Source organism: Canis lupus, chromosome 24, assembly GCF_011100685.1.
Source record: "Canis lupus familiaris isolate Mischka breed German Shepherd chromosome 24, alternate assembly UU_Cfam_GSD_1.0, whole genome shotgun sequence".
In the NCBI taxonomy this organism is placed as follows: Eukaryota; Metazoa; Chordata; class Mammalia; order Carnivora; family Canidae; genus Canis; species Canis lupus.
Window position 1 is genome coordinate 37,926,345 of NC_049245.1, and position 14,769 is coordinate 37,941,113.

The 14,769-nt window shown below is 49.3% G+C and overlaps 1 pseudogene; it reads right to left on the reverse strand.

Annotated features, from left to right (window-relative positions):
- Positions 1-3,302: 3,302 nt before the first annotated feature.
- Positions 3,303-4,415, reverse strand: LOC119865752 (annotated as a pseudogene).
- Between the last annotated feature and the right edge of the window lie 10,354 nt (positions 4,416-14,769).

Sequence of the window (14,769 nt, forward strand, 5' to 3'; positions counted from 1 at the left end):
ATTGCTCCCTGCAATCCTATGGAAGGGTCCAGAGGAGCATGGGGGACATAGAGGGGGTATTTGGAGAGAACTTCTTCCAGAAGCATAGATATTTTAGGGTTCTTCCCTTCTTTATGGAGTTTTGCAAACCTGGATACTTTACAAGCAAGGTCAGTGGGGGAGAGCTCAGTCTGGACCTTGATGGTCCTGAAGGCTGTAGTCCCTAGAAAGGCCTGTAGGCGGGGCTGAAGGATCGGGAACAGTCAAAACGGCAGCATCCGGACAGTTGCAGGTCCGCTTGAGCCAATCACGCCCTGCATCCAGCGAAAAGTACTGCATACGAATGGCAGCTTCTGCTCCATTAGTATGACTGAGTGTGCACGAGCTCCACAGGAGGCAAGTCAAAGGAGGCCTATGTAGCACCTGTTATGGGTCGAGGCACCTCCAGGTTATTTGCATGCAAGCATCTCCCTCTTCCTTCCCACTGCTGTATAAACCAGGGATCATGCAGGGAATGTAGATGAGTGGATAAGGCATGGGGTGTGAGAAACACATGCTCTTTTGTGATGTCTTCATTTCTCCATTTTGGGTAGGCATCACAAGCACTGAGAAAGATTTTCCTTTTATAAGAAACATGATAGGCTTCAGAGAAGCAACAGGCCCTCTGGCGGGAGGTCAGGCGTGACTGGTCTGCCTGTCTGAGCCAAAGGACAACACCTGCCCATCCGAAGGGGATGCCTGTTACTCAGCTGCACCTGAGAGCCTGCTTGGCAAGAATTCAGGCCTGGTGCTTCCAGAGGTTCAAATTTTGTGGAGAAGCCAGGAATCTAGATTATGTAAAAGCTCCAGGTTTTAAGATGTTAGCGACTCACAATACAGTGTGTAGCCCAAATTCATCGCTTCCAGGGGCTAAAGGCGTTCTCCATGCCACTAGTTTTCCACCTCTGGAAAGAGTTGCTATTGGTCTCTTGACTAGGGCAAGAAGGGAGCCCTGGCGAGTGTCACCGGGTGCTTGGGAGGAGACTTGGTGCCTGTCACCTCATGTTACTGTCTTGTCCGCTCTACGAAGTGGCCATTCTGAGTAGGCTGATAAGCTCAAGTCACTGCCTGGGGTTGCTTAGTTAATGAGAGGCAAAGCAGAGTTGGAAGCCGGACCATACTGCCTCCTTCAGAAGTTGGTGACCGGACATTGGGAAATCATCCACTTGAAATTCGTCTGCCTCACAGCAGCACTATTCAGAATAGCTGGGGGGTGAAAATGGCCCAGATGTCCATCAGCTGGTGAGTGGATAAACCAAATGAGGTCTCTCCCTCACAATGGAATGTTCCTCGGTCATAAAAAGGAATGAAGTTCTGACACATGTAGCAACATGGATGTGCCTTCAGAACATGATGTCAAGTGGAAGAAGCCAGACACAAAAGCCCCTGAATCGTGCGATTCCGTTTCTATGAAATGTCCTGGGTTGGCAAATCCATAGAGACAGAAAACAGATTCGTGGTTGCCAGGGGCCCGGAGGAGAGAGAATGGGGGGTGATGCTTCATGGGGATGGGGTTTCTGTCTGGGGTGATGAAAATGTTCTGGAACTACGTGGCGGTAATGATGGCTGCTCAACATTGTGAATGTGCTGATTGTCACTGATGGTAAACCTTACATTGTGTGTATTTTACTACAATAAAAAAAAGAGAGAGAGAGAGAGAGAAAGCCACTGGGGGTGGGGGAAATCAGACTGGGATTCCCTTCCCCTCTTGTGTTGAGACGGCCTTTGTGCATCACCCCAAGGCTTCCTGTGCACACTAGTCACCTGGAGAGCTCCTAAAACGCAGTTTCGGATGCAATTTGTCATTGGCGGGGCCTGAGAATCTGCATTTATACAGGCTCCCAGGCGAGGCTGATGCTGTAGGTCCCGTGACCACTTTGAGCACTTCTGGGTACATTAAGAATGAGCAAAATAGGCACAGAGTTCATAAGGAACGTGGCCAAATCCTACACCTCGTAAGTGGCTGAGCCAACACTTTAAACTCACTCAAGCCAACTAAACCTTAGCGGAGGCGGGGAGGCCACTAATTGATGCTAAGGGGTTAGCTAATAGTTAAGTGTTACTTTGTGTTGGGCCAAGGGTTCAGAGCTAGAATTCAGAGGGTGCTTGAACTTGGGGAATGAACCAAATGAACTTCTTTCCTTAATGAACTTGGGAAAAACAACCCCATCTTTATTTCACTAACCTCTAACTGAAATTAGCATCTTCTCCCACCGTGTACGCAGCAACGACCCTCCACAGCCTGAGCAGTGCCCTTGGCCCATGGTGGAGTTAAGGACCCGGGAAGGAATTCTAGACCTGCCGCCTCCAAAGGTGCTGCTTTGACATATTGATTATTTTGAGTGGAAGGCACTGGAAAAACAGCAGGTGCAAAAAAAAGGGCACTCTGACCTCCCTCCCTTTTTCTTTTTTGAAAGCAGAGGACAAATACCCACGTGAAAGATGTCTCCTCCCTGCAGCAGGAGGAGAGCAACATTCTTATCGCCAGAGACGGGGGCGCCTTGGCTGAGAAAAATCTGCACAAAGTTTGTTGAAATAACTGGTCTTCCTTTAGCCTTCCCGTATATTTTAGTCACTTTTCCATAATTTTTATGCTTTGTTCAACTCAGTGTAGTGCCAAGGCCTTGCCACTTCTTGGGTCTTCACTTCCTTATGAGGGCTCTGGTGTCACATAAAACTTATTAAATAATTTTTCAAAGATTTATTTGAGAGAGAGAGAGAGAGAGAGAGAGAGCGAGTGGGGGCGAGGGGCAGAGGAGAGGGAGTGAGAGGATCCTAAGCAGACTCCCCACCGAGTTTGGAACCCGACCTGGGGCTCGATCTCACTACCAAGATCATGACCTGAGCTGAGACCAAGAGTCTGACACTTAATGACTGAGCCACCCAGGTGCCCCTTAAGTAAGTTTTTGTGCTTTCTCTCTTGTTAATCTATCATTTGTTCCACAACCCAGCCGAGAACCCAGAAGGTAGAAGGAAAGAGATTTTTTTCCTCTCCTACATGGATCACTGATAAAATCTCAGATCTCTTCATAATTCTTTACACATGCTGCAGATATTTTGAAACATTCTTTATGTTCCATGTTATCTCCAAATTATGCTTAATTCGAAACACTGCTCTATCTTGTTAATGGGTGAATAAAGAAGCTCCTGTATTATTGTTTTCTTTTTTTGCTTTTATATTTGAGTTTATTCTTCATTTAACTTTTAAAACACTACTATAGTTGAATATTAAAACAAAAACAATAGCAAGTAGTGAGCTATGGTTATGGTCCTTCACTCATTCACTACTGCATATAAAATGCCAGCAGTGTTATTCGTGCCCCATTAAAAGGTCTGACGCTGAACACCCCCCCAGGATGATGTTCATCATCCTCCTATGCTTCCCCATTGTAATGGCACCATCTTTCCTGATTGGAATCAAAGTCCACCAGTTCCACCTGGTCCATTTCATCAGTCTCCTCTACTTCCTTCCCCTCAGGTAGGAGTTTTTCCAGCAAATAAAGTCTATCAGGAGAGAGAAAGCCATTCTCGGGGAAGTTTACCTTAAATCCGATGATTGGGCGACCCTTCTCGTATGGTCTACAACAAATTGGCATGCCTCCGTTTAGCACACACTTGATATCCCCAGGCTTGACCATCTGACCTGGATGAGAGGTGATGACGATGGTTCGGTTGTCAAGAGTAGATACTGGCTTTTGAAAGCCACACAGGGCTTCAACCAGCTGTATATCCATACTCATGTACAGATCTTCTCCTCGTGGAATCAAAACAACATGGTCCTTCTGATCTAAAACAATGATAATATCTCCTGGTTCCAGTCCTTTTACATTTATCTTTAGGACTGATCTGCTCCCCACGGCCCTGGCACTCCATGCACACAGATTGAATTTGCTGAACCATTCCAGGTCCTATCTGATGAATTCTTGTTTGCATTCCAGTACCTCGGCAATTGGGACAGCATTCGACTGCTCCTTTCTTACCACCTCGGCCTTCACGTTTATCGCAAATCACATTCTTTGGCAGAGATAGTTTTCTTGTTGCACCATTATATAAATCTTCTAAGGTTACTGAGAGCTGATGTACAACATTTTTACCTCTCCTTTCTCTCTGCATCCTGCCTCCTCCTCCAAAAAACATATCAAAGATGTCCATGGGGGAGCCAAAACCACACCAGCTCCACCTTTAATTGCCCGTTCTCCTTTGTCACGTAATTCCCTTTTCTTTGCATCAGAGAGCACTTCATAAGCTTGAGAAATCTGTTTAAACTTGTCTCCTTCATTTGGATTCTTATCAGGGTGGTACTTCGAGGCCAGTTTCCTATAAGCCTTTTTCAATTCCTCCAGGGTGGCATTGGGTTAGACCCCCAAAACATCATAGTAAGTGGTTTCTTTCACCATTTTCTACAGCCGGTGAGAGGGCGGAGGCCAGTGTGGGGGAGCGGGAAGGACTACGTTGCTGGACGCAGCTAGGGCAGCCGCTGCTCCTCTGCGTCTTACCGAGTGTTCTGGAAAGTTCCCAGCTCATGTATTATTGTACCACCAATTTGTTTGAAAAAAAGTATTTTGGTAACTGTATTTCATTACGATGGGTTTCTATTGCAATACTATGCATTTTATTTTCTGAATTGAAAAGCAATGTTCTGGGCAGCTCCGGTGGCTCGACGGTTTAGTGCTGCCTTCGGTCCAGGGCGTGATCCTGGAGTCCTGGGATCGAGCCCCACGACGGGCTCCCTGCGTGGAGCCTGCTCCTCCCTCTGCCTGTGTCTCTGCCTCTCCCCCTCTCTCTCTGTGTCTCTCATGAATAAATAGATAAAAAAATCTTAAAAAAAAAAAAAAGCAATGTTCTGAGCAGGTGTCCTTGGCACAAAATGGTTAAGGGCCTGGGTTTTTAGTGCAACATATATGCCCTGCCTTACTTAACTTTCAAAACAGTTTATTTATTTATTTTGTTAGTTTGTTTTTTAAGTAGGCTTCATGCCCAACGTAGGGCTTGAACCCACGGCCCTGAGATTAAAAGTGGCAAGCTCTACCGATTAAGCCAGCCAGGTGCCCCCTTACGAGCTTTTACATATATAATTATATTTATATATCTTTTTCACAACAGCTTTTCGAAGCCAGTGCTGTTGTTAGCACTTCTTTTTTGCAGAGGACGGAACTGAAGATCTGAAAAGTTACTTGGCCCAGGTCACCTACGTGGAAAGTCAGAGCCTGGATTTGAGTGACATGGAGCCTCTGCTCCCAACCATTATGCTCGTGCCTAGAAATGGTAACAGAAGTGTTGGTGTTAATGGCTGGGCCTATTTAGAAAGATTCTCCTAAAAGTCCCTGCAGCCTTCCCAGTTCAATGGAACACTGGCAGGTCCCTGTTATTGCTGCCAAAGACGGGCCCAGGCCCAGAGCAGGCATGGGAGGAATCCTGCACAGTCCCTGCCTTTTCTGGGCCACCCTTGGGCCCCTGCCTCTCATTGCTGGATCCCGTCAGGTGCCTGTGCCCTGTGGCGAGAGAGGCTGGGAAAGTGAGTCTAATGGTAGGGGTCTGGCTTTGCATCGTAAAGTTGGGGCTTCCACAGAACTGGAAGGAAGTTTGGAAGACAAAAACAAAACAAAACAAAAATAAGTTTACTACACACCCTAACATAAACCTGGCTGCTCGGTGGGTGCCAACTTCTGGCAGCGCATAGGCAGGAGGCTGTAGTTGGCGGATAATAGTAATTACAGCAATACTAATTGAATATTCACTGTGTGCCAAGCAGTATTCTAAGCACTTTTTGTGCAGTAACTTATTTTATCTTCACAGCAACCCTGTGAGATAGATATTATTGTTAGCATACCCATTTTACAGATGAGGAAACTAAGTCTGAGAAAAGTCAATGCCATTCACTGACTGTGCCCTGCTTCGGCTGCCACGTTGACAGCCTTTGAGTGGGTCGTGTACTTCACCAGCCCCGCCACCCTCTCTTATCTGACACGGCTCCCGATTTCCACATGCAAGTCTTTGGTCTGAGTCCTGTAGTTCCACATTTGAGTTTCCAACCCCTGCCCAGTTCCCTGAGACCTTTGGGGCAGGAATGGGGGCCGGGGGTGTCTTGCAGATTTATCTTAGTGGTTCCTGACCAGAACCTCTGGTATCAATAATTTTTAAAAAAGCCCCCAGAAGATTCTGGGGAGCATGGCTGAGACCCTCTGGATACCTTCAGAAACAATCTTGGCCCAGCGCAGCGGGATGAGTCCTCTTTACACACCGTCCACTCGCTGGATGGGCAGGCCCCAGGTCGGTGCTGGGATGCAGCGGTGAAGGAGGGGAGAGACACAGCTGCTCACAGTGGGGCTGGGCAGGGAGGCAGGGCATGAGGAGAAGGCAGGCTGGAAGGGCCTCCCAGGTAGCGAGCTCGGCAAGGTGGCAGCGAGAGGACCTGAAAAGTTTGACATGAATTCTTAGTCATCGACTGCAGCCTGCCTGCGCCCGAGCCTCCTGTCCTCTTCATGCCCATGGCCTGGTTGCAGACCCCTCCTGGAGCTTCCAAGACAGGAAGGACAAGTAGAGAAGGAGGAGGATGGGGAGGGGAGCTGGGGCCTGGCCAGGATGACTCAAGATGGCCTGAGGCCTCTTAGACGTTAGCTTGAGGGCTGAGATGTTTCCTCTGTTTTTTGTTTTTGTTTTTGTTTTAAAGCATGTAGGGCCTAGAAGCTGGTAAACATGGCTGGGGTAGCAGCTGGGTGACCAACTGTTCGGTTTGCACAGGATGCCGAACCAGGAAAGCCCCAGGCAAACCAGAGACAGGTGGTCATTCTAGCGGAAGCTAAGCGTCCCTGCACCTTCATCCTGGGCTGCTCTGGTCCCGCCACTGTGGGTTGAGACAGGTGTTTCTCAAACCTCACCATGTACATCAGCTCCTGGACTCTGGTTGAAATGCAGACTGATTCTACATCTGGGATGGGGCCTGAGAATCTGCATTTTGAACAGGCTTCGCGAAGCGTGGGTGCCACTGGTCCACGCACCATTGCTTCAGTAGCAAGGGCTAAAAGTACACGTAGGCTCATTGCAAACCAACTAGGGGAGGGAGATAGAGGCTTTGCTCATCCAAACAACACACTGGTATTTCCACTGGGTCGCTCTGGCCTCAGATTTGCAGTGCAGCTCAGTTGCTGAACGTATTTCAGTTTAAAATCCATGCACACCACTCACACACAACGCCCCTCACAGGCACCATTGACTTGCTTTGCTTCCTAACTGGATGCAGCGGGGTTGCATTTGGCAACCTCTTCTCCTTTCTCCTCCTTGTAGCTCACCTAGTTTTCACCCCACAGGAGCCTGGGTCCATGTGCCAATGAGGCCAATCCCAGGGAAGATGAGAACACTTGCTGCGCTGCCTGCCGGAGAGTGATTGAAATAAAGATTTTCTTCCCCCTCTTCCCTCTCCTGAGCAAGTAGAGGCAGGTTTGTTGAAATTGCTGGAGGTGACAACAATGATATTTGAGTTCTAGAAATGTTGTTTCGAAGAGCAGGAGCCTGTTAGAGCCCCCCGCCCCACTCCCATCGCCTCTGCCCCCCTTGCACTATTGCTTACATAGGATGGCTCCGATGGCAGGGCAGCTGAGCATGGGGGAGCTGAGTGGGGCGTGACCTTGGTGACATTCTTACCCCACCTGTAATGTGGGGATAGCGACTGGGCCTTCTGAGCTGGGCATTCCTTGTTTGTTCCCCAGACCCATTCCCTGCCCCAGGGGGACTGACCATCAGAAACCGCATCACTCGGACATCCTGCCTTCTGGAGTCTGGTTGGGTTTGCAAAGAGAGGCACTGGCAGGAGGTGGGTGCTGGGGGGATTTATTTATTACCTGTTTCCTCCCTACTCTGGCCTGAAGCTGTGTGTTTCTCTCTGCTGGGCAGATGTCTCTCTAGCTCCAGGCCCGAGGATGTGTTCCAATTACCAGCATATTTTGCCTCTCAGCTCCAAATTCATCCTTCAGGACTAGCTGTTCTGTGATATGCCCAGGGTTGCTTAAGCATCTCTCCTGTGCAATGCGTGCAATGTCAGGCTCTATCAGTAGACAGCGCCAGAGGGCCACAGCTGGCTCTGCGGCTTTCATCCTTTGCACCCTCTCAGCCCCATCAGGTGGAGCCTGTCCCCAGGCCTGGCCCATCAGCAGGCCAGAGGCTCTGCTGGCCTCCCTGATTGACACAGAGTCAGGGTGAATCTCAGAGCTTCTGGCAGGAGCTACCCAAGAGGTGCCTTGCTCTTGCTTGTTGGACTTGAATCTGGGGAGATGAGAGGCAAGGCAGGTGCAGCCACGTTGTCATCACGCGGGAGAGTCTTGAGCTGCCAGGTGGAAGCAGAGAGTGAAGCCGACCGGGTGGAGACTCTAAGATGGAGAGAAAGTGACTCCTCCTGACATTGAGCTGCACCTGAGCCTGGCAGGAACTTGGACTTCTCAGTTATGTGAACCTATGAATGTTCTTTCTCTACACTTCTTCCTCCACCAGCAACCACCACCCCGCTCCCTGGCCCTGCCTGGCACTTAAGCCAGTTTGAGTTGGGTTCTCTGCTGTTTAGAAATATAATAATCCTCCCTGATATAATACCCATTTAATTCTTACACAATGGCTGTAGGAAAATACTATGACTAAATATCTCCCCCCTCTCCAAGCACTCGACTGCATGATGTCATGGGATCCTTTCCCCATCCCCATCCCAAACAGCCTTGGGGGAAGTTATTATTATTATTATTATCCCCTCCCAGATGAAGAAGAACAGTGCTCGGGTGTCTAGGTGGCTCAGTCGGTTAAGCATCTGACTCTGGCTTAGGTCATGATCTTGGGGTCCTGGGATGGAGTCCCGTGTTGGGGCTCAGCGGAGAGTCTGCTTCTCCCTCTGCCCCTCCCCGCTGCTTGTGTATGGGCTTTCTGTCTCTCTCTCAAATAACTAAATAAAATCTAAAAAAAAAAAAAAAGAAAAAGAAAAAAGAAAACAATGCTCAGAGTAGCCAGGTAAGCAGCTCAAGGCCACCCAGCTAGTCAGTGGTAGAGGCAGGACAGAGCCCCAGGCTGCCTCCCAACAGAGGGAAGCCGGCTGTCCGCCTTCACAAGTGGCCTGAGCCGTGCATCGCAGCCGAGGGAGGACACCCTGGTCCGAGGGGGGAGGCAGGGGAGAAATCTGGATCCCTGAGTAATTGTGCAACAATGCAGCTCCCCCACGTTCATTACCTGACTGCTAATGAAAAGATCTCCGAATTGTGCTTCTGCCAAATCTGTTGGAACAAAGCGCGAACATGCATTTGTAATTAGCAGCCGCCGCTGTGCGGGCAAATGAGAAATGTGTGAAAGTCCCCTGAAATGTTATAAAAAAGCAGGCTACCGCATACCCTAGTTATCTAGTGTATGCTATTAATTTACCAGACACTTTTCATTGTTGCTAGTTGAGTTCTTGGCGAGTAATGAACAATAATAGCAATAGCTACTATTTATTGAACACTTACCATGGGCCAGATTCTGTTCTTGGGGCTTTATATGCTTTGTTTCATTCAATCCTCCCAACGCTCCAGGATGGTGCGTATTATTATTACTTATTCACAGAGGACAAATGAGAGGTGTAGTAACTCACCCGGGGACACACAGCAAGGCAGTAGCTCGTCAGGGAGTCGAACCGGAGATTCCTTGGCTCCAAAGCCCGAGATCCTCCTTTCTGTTCTGGTCCATGCACCACCGTTTGCTACTCCAGCTCGTCCCACTCATGTACTGGTATGGGGTGGTTTAATTAAGAAAATTGTGTGGATTGACTCTTCCGAAGGCAAGTGTGCCTAAGTGTGGCTAGAGAGCTAAATTCAGCTTTTTTTTTTTAATTCAGCTTTAAAGATTTATTTATTTTTATTTGAGAGAAAGAGAACACAAGCGAGCACTGGGGAAAGGGCAGAGATAATCCTCAAGCCGACTCTCTGCTGAGCATGGAGCCTGATGTGGGGTTCGATCCAGGCCCCTGAGACCATGACCTGAGATGAAATCAAGATCCAGACTCTCAACTCACTGAGCCACCCAGGTGCCCCCTAAGTTGAACTTTAAGACGGTCTTCTTGTTAAGCTTGTTTTGGTAGATGCTAAAGTTCATAGGATCCTTCCTGAACTTCTGATTCAGACTCAGGTACATACCATGGGTTGAAAATGACAGAAACCCAATTTATTGAATCATATGAAAAAAAAAAAAAAGTCCAGGAGAAGAGATAGCTTCAGGTACGGCTGGTTCCAGAGACTCATCATTGACTAGAACCTAGTTTCACTCTCTCCATCCCTTGGATCTCTTTCCTCTGTGTTGGCTCCATTCTCAGGCTCTCATCTCTATACCACTCAGGTTTATATTCAGTGAGCAAGAGGGATCTTTGAGGGTAGGGGATCGAATCCTAACATCCATTTAGAGCATGGAGTCCAGGAAGGTGACAGCTCTAAGGTATCCTCAAGGACCCAGATTCCCATCTTCTTGTTCCACCACCCTCAGCATTTGGCTTGTATCTTTTTGGTCACCTCATGGTCCAAGAGGGCTGTTAGAGATCCAGCAATCACATGTATGATCCAGGGACAGGAAGAAGAGAAGTACCATCTCCTACCTTTTTAAAGAACCTTCTCAAAGTCCCCTACAAGACTATGTCTTACAGGCCAGAACTTTTCCATTTGGCCACATCTAGCTGCAAGGGGTGGGGGTCCTAGGAAACATAATCCCCATTCTCAGTGGCAGTGTGTCTGGATCAAACTGGTAGGATTTTATCCCGACATTAGTAAGAAGGAAGGGGAGTGTGGATGTTGGATGTGCAGCTAGAGTGTCTGTCTCAGTGGCCATTGCCAGGTGCTGGTGGGGAGAAGAACTACAGGTGTCCACTAACGTTGGCAGGTGGTGTTGTGCTGGGGTCGTATAGTTCCTCCTCATTGAAATGGGTATTTTAGAAAGAGGTCTGGAATAGTGGCTGTAAATTCGTGATCGCTAATCCCAGCTCTGCCACTAACCGGCTGTGTGATCACATACACATCATTTTCCCTCTCATGTCTCAGTGTCTTTAACTATAAAATGGGGATGAGCATCACATCTGCTGGATATGCTTCTGGCTGCAAGCGGAGAATGCCTGAAGAGCAGTAGGGTGACCGAATTATCTGGGTTTTCCAGGAGCTTTCCCGGGGTCAGAATTGAACACGGCATCCCAGGAACCGCCCCGGGGCTGGACAAACCAGGAGTTGTTATCCCAGTAACAGTAACTTAAACCAGATAGACCTTTATTGTTTGGGGATAGGCATCGCTTGCGTGGGTCCTGCAGGTTCTTTGCGATTTTCAGCCCCACCTCCTTCACAGGCTGGGTTTCCTTCCTCCAGCCCACTGTCCTGAGCGTGGCCACCCAGCTCCGGCACCCACTGTCTGACCTCGGGCTCCCGAGCTGCAGAAGCCACGGGCTGAGATGGGGAGTGAGGTGCCTGTGATTTGCCAGGTGTGCTCTCCAAGCAAACCAGGGGGCAGGAGGGAGGCAGGACTGGGTGGGGAGGAGGACAAGTGAAGATGTGGTTTCAGCTGGAGCTGGGTTTCAGCCTGACCCCATGGGGAGCTGGGGTGCACGCACCCCGACACGGGACACGTTCTCCCCGAGGACTTGCATGGACCCAGTGCCTGGGTCCGCCCGGTCACTGGCTGTGAGCTGCCTGGGTGACCTCTCTGCATGCTGCAATTCCCTGGAGGGGGGGCCGCCATGAAGCACGACAGCACACAGAAGCTGGGGCTGGGCCCCCACAGCATCTTTGTCCCATGTCCCCGTTCAACAGCATCCAGGACAGAAGGGAGGGAAGAGGAGAGCAGGGCTTTCTCTCATCAGAGGAAAGACAGCTGCGGCAACCTCAGGCCTGCTTCTTCTGGGGTGCCGTTGGCCGGGGCTGGTCGTGTGCCCACCCCCAGGACTCACGTGATGGGATGGGATGACCACGGTTGGCATGAACCCTGGGACAGGGCAAACACCTGACCTCCTGGTGGGAAAGCTGGGGGAATGGCTTTCACGTAGGCAACCAGCAGGGTCTGCTCCCAATCTATCACAGACACAAGTGGTTGTCGGTTCCCCTCTAGATCATTCTGTGGTTGCTGCAGGCAAATATGTTAGACCCTGTCCCCTCCTAACTGTCCCAGACCCTGCCCTGCAATTCCTGGGAAGGGCACATGCTCTTGCTTTACGCACGAGGAGGAGGCTGGAGGGCCCACTCTGAGTCCTTGCTAGCAGACCATCAGTCTCAGCATTTGGGGATGTGCTTTCGGAGGGAGGCCTCCCGATTTATTCTCCTTTGAAACATAGCCCAGCAGCCCCTGATGGGATAAAATTGAATAGTAGAGGGCAAGAGAATAGAGAAAGATACCGCTTCTTTTCTGCAGGCTCTCCTCTTTTTCCCACAACTGTCCCCAGATACCGTGATTGACTGTCGCTGCTGAGTAATTTTTATGCCAATTGCAAAAGACCTCTGAGCTTCTAAGGTGAGGAGGCAGTTCCTATTTAATTGACTTCATGGAGGAACAGTTTCTGTCCATTTAGCAGCAATTCTGGCCGCCTATTAAATGCACTTGTCATTTACAGAATGATTCTAATTACTTTTTCTTGGGTCCCATGTGTATATAATAAGAAACCTAATAACCAGTAACTGAGACCTAGGATCTAGTCCTATTACATTCCCCCCACCCCTCCTTATTTCTGAAAGCAAGGCCAGTTGATGGCTTTAAATTTATTCAAGAAATTCATTTATTTGGATTTTATGGGTCCTTTGCATACGTGGCACGTTCGTTCCAGAAAAGGAAATGAAAAAAATCCTTCAGCCTCCGTTTTACGGTTGCAAACAAAATCCCACAGTATGTTTTCATACGTTTAATCTGAAATATAAGGATGTTGGTGGAAGACTAAACTCACACAGTACACTTTGTTTCCAAGCAGAAACCATCAGGTGACCTGGAAGGGGAGGGTGCAGGTTTTCTCCCTGCCATAAATGTGGTGTCAATTCATAGGAATAGATTTTAATGAGATTCATGTCACCATGTGCATGAACAGATATGCCCAATATGTGCATATATTTTGTAGAACTCCATGTAGAAGTGAGGGATTCATGGATTCATTGACCCAGCAAATATTTATTGAGCATCTACTATGTACCAGCTGATGTCCTAGACCAGGGATACTCCTGTGAAAGTCCCTGCCCTTATGGAACTGAATATCTAGTGGAGAAAAAAAAAGACCACGAGTAAATAAATACACAACATGTTAGGTGATAATAAGGGTTTTGGAGAAGGATGAAGCAGGGCAAGGGGGCTGGGTGCCTTAGAATATAGATTTTATTATCATTTAGGTATGGTGAGGCCAAAAGATCAGAAGAAACTGCCATTAAAAAGCTAGTTTGGGGACACCTGGGTGGGTCAAGGGTTGAGCGTCTGCCTTTGGCCCAGGGCGTGATCCTGGAGTCCCGGGATCGAGTCCTGCCTTTGGGCTCCCTGCAGGGAGCCTGCTTCTTCCTCTGCCTGTGTCTCTGCCTTTCTTTCTGTGCCTCTTATGGATAAATAAATAAAATCTTAAAAAAAAAAAAAGCTAGTTTGTCATACTCACAGTTCCCAAGAAGAGGGGGCACACCACAAAATTGGGGGGCCCAGGGCTGGTCAGAGACAGAGGTGGCAGTGGGAAGATCCATGGCAAGAGGTTTTGTAGTGATCTCTGAGGGAAGGAAGAGGTGAAGCTGGGCAAGAAGGCTTAGGATTGTCTAGTTGAATGATTTCAGCGGCTCCGGGCATGAGGGCTGCTCCTGGCTGTCTGGTACCTGACCCCTGGGTGATTAGGGCAGATGGAGAGCGTCCTAGTGCATGAGAGCCTGAAAAAAAGGTGGTTCGGTGTGGGCTCTGGATTGCTTTGTATGTGAAGAGCACATTTGTGGGTGCATTGCTCATCATCTCTGGGAAATGGTTAATCCTAGGAGGGGCAGTCCCCCTACCGTCTGCAAGTCCTCAGATATCAAAGCATCAGAATACAGACAATAGAGACAAGGTTAATACGCCGGGGGTGTTCTGGGAATGTGGCCTTTACCCAGGGCTGGGGGAAGAGGTCAGGTAAGTCTCTCTGTGTAAGTGACATTTGAGCAGAGAACTGAATGAAGAGAGGGAGCGAACAGCTACATCCTAGGGAAGAGTCTTGCAGGCGGAGGGAACAGCATGTGCAAAGGCCCTGAGGTGGGACTGGATTTGGTCTGTCCAAGCTGCTCAGGGAGGTAGGGCTGAGACACTCTGGCTGGTACTGTGCACGGGGTGGGGTGTCCCCAGGTTGCAGGAGGTGGGGTGCTTTGAGCAGAGGATGAGCATGAGCTGACTTGGGTTCTCACGGGGCCCCTCCGCTGCCGTGCAGAGGAGGGGTGGGAGGGGAGGCGGGAGAGCAGGGGGACCGGGGATGAGGCTCTGGCAACAACCCAGGGGGGCGAGGCTGAGGGCTGCACCACCGGAGGAGCCAGTGGACGGGTCCCTGCTATAAGCTGGCAGGCCTGGGTGGGGAGAGCTTTGACAGTGGGAGCCACAGGACCTGCGTTAGGAGGAGCGCTTTATCTGCTTCTGAAGGAAAACATACGTGGAGCCGTTTTAGCAAGTGGAAACGAGTGAAAACCACGCTTTCTTTGACTGACGTCTTTCTCTGTGCTCCTACCGCCCCCGTGCCCGCACCCCTGTCACTCATTCCATAGGTTTGGAAACACCTTGTTCCCGTGTCTTTTTCTCCATCAG